The sequence below is a fragment of the Maylandia zebra genome, linkage group LG7, assembly GCF_041146795.1.
Source record: "Maylandia zebra isolate NMK-2024a linkage group LG7, Mzebra_GT3a, whole genome shotgun sequence".
NCBI classification, from domain to species: Eukaryota; Metazoa; Chordata; class Actinopteri; order Cichliformes; family Cichlidae; genus Maylandia; species Maylandia zebra.
Genome location: NC_135173.1, coordinates 7,390,027 through 7,395,915, shown reverse-complemented (window position 1 = coordinate 7,395,915; position 5,889 = coordinate 7,390,027). Strand labels below are relative to the sequence as shown.

The 5,889-nt window shown below is 42.2% G+C and overlaps 1 long non-coding RNA gene across 1 annotated transcript; it reads left to right on the top strand.

Annotated features, from left to right (window-relative positions):
* The first annotated feature begins 364 nt into the window (after positions 1-364).
* Positions 365-1,231, top strand: LOC143419622 (uncharacterized). Its single transcript, XR_013099634.1, has 3 exons — positions 365-447; positions 534-651; positions 783-1,231. It is a non-coding gene; the product is annotated as an uncharacterized LOC143419622 (long non-coding RNA).
* The last annotated feature ends 4,658 nt before the right edge of the window (positions 1,232-5,889 follow it).

Below are 5,889 nucleotides of genomic sequence, written 5' to 3'. Positions count from 1 at the left end.
TATGGAGTCTTTTATTAGGTTATTTGACATACGATTAAATTGACAGCTTGTAACAGAAAAGTAGTGATGGGACGTTCTGTATCGAGGCTTCGGAGCGTGTGTCGAGTAATGGAGGGGGCGTTTCCGCGAAGCGCGTATCGAGGCTTGCTTCATTTATGGGAGGAGCTGAAAATGATGACGTCCGAAGCCTCGCTGCCCGGCTGTACCACGTGACTGGTTCATGAAGTGGTTCGAACTTTGCCGCGAGCTATGACAACGATATAAACCCCTCAGACTTCATTCAAAAATGTGGGTGTTTGATGGAGAGTTGCAGTTAGTGAGAGTTTGGAGACAGTTTGGAGGTTTATGAGAGTGAGGAGAGAAAGTCAGGAGAGAATGGAGCCAGCTAAGAAGAGGAGGATGTCCTCCCCTGTGTGGGAACATTTTGATCTTATTCCTCCCAACAAGGTATGTAAATTTCCACAGAAGATGTATTGTCATAATACTGATGGTGCAATACAATTTATGTTGAGCTGTCTTGACTTTTGTACAAGGTGAAGTGTTTTCTATGTGCCAGGGAGCTGGGATATAACAACAACACCTCATCCATGCTTAGGCACTACAGAGCTTTGCATGAGAATAAGGGGAACACCGATTGTGGAGCAAGACCAGGTGAGCCATCAAATGCAATGATAATATAGCATGCAGTAATGTTACTAAATGATATAACAATATTATACAACTGTTATAAGTTACGTGTGTGATATTTATATTTGTGCTTTATCTTTATTGTCTTTCCTCAGGAGAACAATCTCCAATAGATGAAGACCTGGTTAGCATGGTGATTGAGGACTCCCAGCTATTTAGCATTGTGGAGGACAAAGGATTCAAAAGATTTGTTAAATCATTAAATCCTAGCTATGTTCTCCCCACTAAAAAGGTCATAAAAGCAGTGAAAATTTAGTTTTTACAGAATAAAATGTGAACAGGCAGGACTGAGGCTCAAAGCCTCAGTGTGTAGCTGTCCATACCTCAACGTTACAAAAGCACAACCACTGTCCACACCCCAACCACACCTCACCTCACAGTAAATGATCATTTCCATTTCAAGCATTTCCAAATAATCATTTCCCATACTGCCACTATAAATATACACAGTATACTGCCATCACTACAATATACATGTTTTACACACTCCTTTTGTTGTTGACATTTACAGGCTGTGTGCAAAATGCCACACTCTTCAAATTCATGCCAGCTATTACTTTTACGTCCAGTAGGTGTCCTGCTAGAGCAAATGAAGCTTCATGAAGCTTCGCGTTGGGGTGAACCAATTGGATGAAAAGCTTCAGTGCTTCATGGGGCTTCATCTGCCCATCACTACAGAAAAGAGACAGTGGGACTGGCCATCCTACCTGTGTCGGAGAAGAGCCAAAGTTAGAGCTGCTTGCAGTTAATCATTTATCAATAACCTAAACATATGTGAAATGAGAACTTGTAAAGGTACTCACCTGTCCTAGTTGCTTCTTGCAGGATGTGGAGCAAAAGAGTGAAAGCGGCTCAATCACCTGTTTAAGAGCTCTTGGAGCAGACCAGTGTGCCGGGTTAGGGAGTATGGTTAAAGAGGGATTTAATTTAGATAGAAATGGGGGAAGCTTATGTTATTGGTTTGTTTATAGTATGTGTTGGAAATATGTATATGTTTGTGATGTGCTTTAATGTTATTGTATGTTTGTTTGTGTGGAGGGTTATGTGTTCATTTTGATTAGTTAACCCCCATACTTGGGCTATTCCGGATGCTCACCTGAAAAGGTAGAGTATAAAAGGAAGCCATTTTGTTTAGTTGTAGTTAGTGTTTGTGCTGTTATCATGCTCCTTCTTTAATAAAGTGCCAATCCATGGATGTCTTTTACGCCAGTCTCGCGTCATATTATTGGACAGAACCTATGACTGCCGGCCAAAACTGACAAAAGGTCAGTGTTGGGGAGTAATGGAATACATGTACCACTGTGCCATCTTTCGCTGTCTCAGTCCCCAAACAAGCTCTCTTTTTCGGTGGAGAAGCAGTCTCCTCATCTGCAGTGTGAACAAATTCAAATTGTGAGCAATGGGAAGGTCAAACAAAATCACAAATGCATGCATAGATACTAATTATAATTCCAGTATCTCCTCCTCTGTATCAGAATAATGTCTGAAATATCTTACTTACTACACTCAACAAAAATATAAACGCAACACCTTTGTTACTGCTCCCATTCCCCATGGGATGGACGTAGAGACCTAAAATTCATTCCAGATACACAATATAACCATCCCTCCCAAACAGTGGTCACAAATCAGTCCAAATGTGTGGTAGTGGGCACATCTGCCATATTGAGATAATCCATCCCACCTCACAGGTGTGCCACATCAGGATGCTGATCTGACATCATGAGTAGTGCACAGGTGTACCTCAGACTGCCCACAACAAAAGGCCACCCTGGAATGTGCAGTTGTCAGAAGGCAACAAATCAAAACAAACACACTGTGTTGGAAGCGGGACTGCCAGAACCATGCTTAAAATCAGCATTGCCATGTAAATAGTTTGCATTTCATGTGTATGTACTTGCTAAGTACATGTGAACAGATCTTGAATAAAAAAAATAAACATACTTATTTCTGTTTTATTGAAACCACTTTACAGAAAGTACAATTATTTACAATGAACTGTACATGCAACACAGCGGTTTTATGAATATTCAACAAGAGCACGTTTCATTTGGCCCTGGTTTGACAACCACACTGGGACACATATTCACCAAAACACAGCACACCTTAACATTCTTATCAAGCAGTGTTGTGTCTTCACCCTCACATGATATGAGTAATCGGATTGGCATTGTAGTGTGTAGCATTTTGAACTTGCTACGCTCGTCTGACCGCTGCAATCCAAGCCTGACGTCTTCGTTTAGTATTATCGGATACATGACATCCCTCCCGTTTCCTCCAGGAAGGGAAACTATGAAAAGAGAGCCCATTTTCCAGCTTCTTGCCTTCCCTATCATGTGATCTACCATTGCAACCGACAACACAGTACCTACGAACCATAGCTGACGCTTCCGTGTGCTTTGTCTGGCCTACTGTCATGGCGGGAGGGTGCGTGGCCCCCCTCCCGTGACATCACGCTCCAAAGCCCTATAATCCAGTTTTGAGTTCCCTCCCCAGACGCCTTAACGCCTACTCACATCCTGGGCCATCTGACCTCAGGAAATAACGCCAGCTTGCAGTCTGGCCTTAGAATCAGCACCTTCAAGTCTGAGGCCATGTTCTTTTTTTTTTTCTTTGTTTTTTCCAAAACTAGACATAGCTGAATGAATGAGTGTCAGAGAAACTTCGGCAGATATGCCCATGATGTAGAGTTCAGGTTATTCCCACCTACATGGTTATACATTATCGATTTAGGCATTTTGTGTGAATAGCTGAAAGGCCAAATGTCACCTTTAAACTTAAAAAACACATCTGAATGATGTTTAAATGGAGGTGAGAGTCACTGACTTTCAGAGGCTGCGCCTCTCACTCCACCCACAACTTCAGACGAGCATCTAGACAGGTAAACGGCTCAATCAGTGAAAAGATAGAATGTACCCAGAGCATGTGTTTTTATTTTTATTTTTTTAAATTAACAACTTAAAAAAAAAAAACTCTTGAATGATCACTGATGATCTGCTTGTGTTAGTCTGTAAGGTGAAACATCTCCCTCTAGTGGCCACATATAAACATGTGTGAGGATGGTGTTAATGTAAAATGTGAATCATAGTGATCCAGTCAGTCATCAGTGTGTCTCTGCACAGCTGTAATTAAAATGTGTTCAGAGGGCCTCAGTGTCTGAATGGTTCCAGTTCAGCTCCATAACAGCAGCGTCCCTGGTTTGATTCCTGTGTTTCAGCTCATATCTGCCTCTCTCACTGAGGGGGGCGTACATACACACACACACACTAACCACTAACTCTATTTGAACCAATAGAAAGCTGGTGCTCAGAGGAAGAGGGCGGGCTTTACTTGGTGTCAGTGACAGAAATGAAAAAAAGCTCAAATGAGTGAGAAGGACGATGAAGGAAACATCTGTGCTGTGTCTGCTCTGTAAGTAGAATCTCTGTGTTTGTTTGAATTCTTGTACTTTGACTGTCTGCTCTCCTGATAACTGATGATGGAGGAGAAGACATGAAAAACAAATCAGGCTGAATTCAAGTTCAAAACACCACGAGGACCAACTGCAGGTCTGAACTGACTCTTTATCTTTGCTCAGGAGTCGAGGACACACAGCAGGCAGTGAAAAGATCAAATCATTCACTCATATCAACACAGCTGCACAGTGGACACATGACTTTACTGTGTTATTTACTTTTTTCAATCTTTTGTTTATCTTTGCTCTAAACTTTGACATGTTGCTGGCATTACATAGAAACTGAGCCAGTATATCAGAGAGATATACTGTGTTTGTCAGCTGTTAGTGGGGATTTATGTTCATCAACCTGAGTGTCATTTCTCTTTAGTTCTGATCTCACTGCTGAGCTGCACAACAAACCAAGGTCAGTAACCTTCTTCTGTCACAGTTTAAACCTGAGAAATGCTCACTGATATGACCTGGTTGGGTTCATGGTTCACAATGTGACTCTAACAGATCATCAGTTTTTCATTGTAACCCTCACAGCTCGTCTGACTGTGAGGCCCAGCAGCTCTCAGTTCTTTCAAGGAGACTTTGTGTCTCTGAGCTGTGAGGAGGACGACAGCTCTGCTGGATGGACTCTGAGGAGAAACACAAGAGAACAACAGAGGACTCAGTGTGGAACAGATGGGTGGGGAAAACCAGCTGGTTCTTCCTGTACCATCAGTTACACTGACACAGTTGACAGTGGAGTTTACTGGTGTGAGTCCAGAGAGGGTCCCATCAGTAACATGGTTAACCTGACAGTCCCTGGTAAGCTGAGTGTGTGGAGTTAGTGTTGATGAAGCTGTGTGTAAATGGATGAAATGCTGTAGTTTGTCTCTGTGTTGAGGTGGATCAGTGATCCTGCAGAGTCCTGTCCTCCCTGTGATGGAGGGAGATGACGTCACTCTGCTCTGTAAAACAAAGACCACTCCCTCCAACCTCCCAGCTGCTTTCTATAAAGATGGCTCCCTCATCAGGAAGCAGCCTACAGGTCACATGACCATCCAGCATGTTTCCAGGTCTGATGAAGGCCTCTACAAGTGTGACATCAGCGGTCATGGAGAGTCTCCATCCAGCTGGATCACTGTCACAGGTGACACACTCACCTGTCTGTGTTTCTGCAGCTTTCAACATTCACAATGTGACGACAACTTAATGACTGTGTTTGCTTTACTTTAGGGGAACACACCACCACACCTCCACCTACATCCACACCTCCTCCTGGTTCCTCTCTCAGACATATGTTGTCATCTGTTGGATCAGTCTGTGTTGTGGTTCTACTGGTGTTGCTGGTTCTGCTGGGGAGACAATGTGTTCACAGGAAACCTGAAGGTGAGACTCAGACTTCCTGATCTTTCATGTCTGAGTTTGTTTAATAGAATAAAGTTCACATTCATTATAATGACAGTAACAACTATCTTAAATGTAATCTCTGTTTAAATATTTAATTTATATCATTTTTCATGTTGGATAATTTCAGCAGGTCAAGAAGAAACTGGAGAAGATGACATCATCACTCATGTCATGTACAGTTTCATCAAATCGTCAACAACAGCCAGTCAGACGAAGCAGAGGTGATGTTGTGTTTTCTTCGTGTTATACTGCGATTTATTTATTTAGGACAGTGCATGTTAATGAACATAAATGTAAAAAAAAAAAAATTACATGAATGTAAACATGCCAGATTATAGCCAAAGGCTAATTTCCATCTGTTGTCCTTA